General features: G+C 31.7%; 1 long non-coding RNA gene across 1 annotated transcript; it reads left to right on the top strand.

The window, feature by feature from the left end:
* The first annotated feature begins 293 nt into the window (after window positions 1–293).
* On the top strand, window positions 294–1,444 carry LOC134705423 (uncharacterized). The gene is made up of 3 exons (XR_010105561.1): window positions 294–384; window positions 1,039–1,053; window positions 1,422–1,444. It is a non-coding gene; the product is annotated as an uncharacterized LOC134705423 (long non-coding RNA).
* The last annotated feature ends 1,897 nt before the right edge of the window (window positions 1,445–3,341 follow it).

Here is a 3,341-nt window from a genome sequence, read left to right as displayed (position 1 = left end):
TCTATTCGTTTTTGATGCGTTTTGTTATTTGATTTTGCCATGTGATTATGGACTTTCCGTATTGATTTTCCTCTGAGTTCAGTATTTTTGTGATTTTACTTTTAACTCCCATTGCCGTTATTAATCAATCAAGGCTGTATATTCTAAATGTGTACGGATGTAATGTTTCATTATGTTAAGACCACACTAGCAAGTCTGTTAAACCGTATAAGCTTTTGAAACATACTATATAGTTTGTTACATCAACCTTTTTGTACTCCTAATAGTTCACTAATCCAGTTTTATGATGATTTATTTGTAACACAGACCAAATAGACTCTCCCCCAAATTTGTGTGACATCTGCTCTCCTGCGAAACTAACCAGCAAACCACAAGTATGGGTCGGTAAGTACAAATAAAATGTACATGTTGCAATAACAAAGAAACTGTTGGATCTTTATTATGGAAAGGTGTGCTCTAGTCTTGAGTCGGAAAACATTTTTTCACACTAAGATTGCAGCTCTTTCACGTGAATAGTTGTGTTCATAATCTTAAGGTTTACTATTAATGCAGTAAATTAGTCTTGTAGGATTGTAAGTGTGTTTTACTTGATCACTACTCCATTTGATGACTTGACTGGGGTTTTCTGCAGCAGTTGATTAATATTTGTGACCAGCTGAGCAGGTGTTTTTTTCATAATAGAAATAGAAATTTGACGAAAACTTTGAATAAACTGCAATCGGTTTAGAGCAGCACAGTCAAAGTAAGAGATATTTCAATCGACATATGCAAACATGTGGTGACCTAGCTTAAATCCAAGTATGACTTTAGTCGAAAGTTGTCTCATTTGCGATTATATGAAATGTGATTTTTGTAGATAGATTACTAAATATCTTAAATGCAAATATAACAATATGATTTGTAATGCATTGTACATGTTGAAGAACGATTCTCAATTTAAAAGGCAAAACGACCACCGTGGTTTCCCACCGTGGTTTCCCACCGTAACCAATCACTTGTTTAGTAAATATTTTCAGAACACATTTTTTTTTGTTTCAGCAAAAGAGAAAACTCGTGAGTATGGCTCAGTAAACTTCTAAGTTTTTTTAAAAATATTTTACAATTGACTAGTTTGTGGCTTTAATTCTCGGTATTATTAACCATTTGATATTAAAGTCATCTAATATAAAAATGCCCTTAAACTCCGCTGGAAGAATTGCCAACCACAAATTCCAGCCGTGTTTACACCTCTTTTCTATATTTTTTATTAGAAAATTTAATGGATTGGCACACACATAGAAACTTTTCAACAGGAAAATCTCGCTCAAAGGTTATGGGTTTTGTCTCGCAAAAGTCGAAAATTATTCGCGCAATCTAACGTGCCAATTAAAAAGTATCTTAACAAAATGTTGTACATTTTCATCTTTTGCTTTTTTTTTTAGTTTTAGGATGTAATGTACCAAAGCATTTTTTTATAACAAATAAATGCAGATTGTTGCCATGGATACACCAAAAAGAAATTATATTTCACCATTTTATATACTGGAAATAAAATCTATGGAAGATTCTGATTACATACATATGCCCATATATGACACAAACAGTAAGCTTCATATTGCAAGAAAGCAATGAAAAGGGAATGGTAAAATTCATAAGGGCAAATTTTAGTATTTTTTCCTAACTGTTTATTGCTACCTCAACCTATGGTTCATGTCCCGTAGAGGAGGACAAATCAACCTATGGTCCATATCCCGTAGAGGAAAACACATCAACCTATGATTTATTTACTAGAGGTTACTACAAACGCTAAACATACAAAGAAAAAGTATGCTTAACCAATGTAATTTTTCAATCGAGAAAGCAAATAATTGAAATAAAATATCAGCATTTCAGTATCATTTTAGTAATCTTTTTCATATGTGAACTCCATATCGACAAGTGCTATATTGAAACACATTACAATTTTTCTGTGTGGCTTTATTACTTTCTCCTGATACACGTGATAATCTTACATGTGATTTTTAAAAGTTCTTAAGCTTTGAATTAGAAATTTAACTCCTTAATACAAAACAAAAACATAAATTAGTATATTTTTTCTATTTGCATAGTTGTATTGTTTACCTTCCATTTGACAGTAAAATAAAAAAAATAAAAAGTGCTTTAATATACGGAATATATGCTCTCTTTTTGTTGTTTATTTTTGTCGTGTTTTTGGTCTCATTTGCTCCTCGATTTGACTATGAAATAATATATAAAGACAGCAAAAGTGGTATTTGAAAATCAAATGTTTCCTTAATTTGCTTTATACAATACACACATAATTTAATCATATTATCTATGATGTGTGTGTTTACAACCACTGGGTCGATGCCACTGCTGGTATAGATTTTCTTCCAAAAGATATCACCAGCCCAGAAGTGAGCACTTTTGTGTTGACATGAATTATTCATAATTATAAATTTGCTGTTTTCAAAACTTAGAAGTTTTCGATATACTAATAAGATTGCTTCCACCAGGTTGACTATTTTAGCTTTATTTGGGAAAGCCTTTGGAAATTTTTGTGTTTTCAATACTCTTGAACCCTTTATAACTTTTGTATTCAAGTGTCACTGATTTGTCTTTTGTAGACGAAACACGTGTCTGGTATACACATTTTTAATACTGGTATCTACGATGAGTAGTTTATTAGCAGATAGATGTGCATCCATTGGAATTTTCTGGTATATTGTATCATTCCATTTCTCATTTTTTCGACAGATGTTTGACAGTTCTTTAAATAACATATTTATGTCGATTGACTGATAATTCTCAAAGCCCAGCAATAAAGGGATCAACCAAATGGTGATAAAATAGATAAACCAATCTAATAGCTCAAATGAATCTGCAAAGGAATGTTTATGTTTTTTCCTTCAAAATTAAGTGTTAAGTGTAAAAAAATCAATTGAGGGTCCTTAGATCATGCATCCTTCGTTAGTTTTTTACCTCCATAAGTACAGACTACAAAGGAAAGTTATACCGTTTTGTAGTATTATAACTGTGCATGGTTCAGTTTCAGGAAAATGAAATGTTCCGTAAGTTGTGTGCATGAATAACACGAATAACGGCTTATTATATAAGAGACTGGTCTAAAACAGTAACATAATATTTTTTTCAATTTGCATGTAAAACAGAACGGGTAATATTGTCTTCTTGTGTTTGTTCCAAAAATGCATACTTACAAAACAAAATGTTATTGGTCCGTTGGACGTTCTTTGTCGATGGACAATAACGTCAAACACTGCATGTGTCAAAATCACCGTGACATTTCTGTTTCTTTTTCTGTCGGGTTATATCCTCCTTCAATAAATTTAAGATTCTGATAT

This window comes from Mytilus trossulus, chromosome 2 (genome assembly GCF_036588685.1).
Source record: "Mytilus trossulus isolate FHL-02 chromosome 2, PNRI_Mtr1.1.1.hap1, whole genome shotgun sequence".
NCBI lineage: Eukaryota > Metazoa > Mollusca > Bivalvia > Mytilida > Mytilidae > Mytilus > Mytilus trossulus.
The sequence above is the reverse complement of the archived record's forward strand: the minus strand, read 5'-3'. Positions and strand labels throughout refer to the sequence as shown.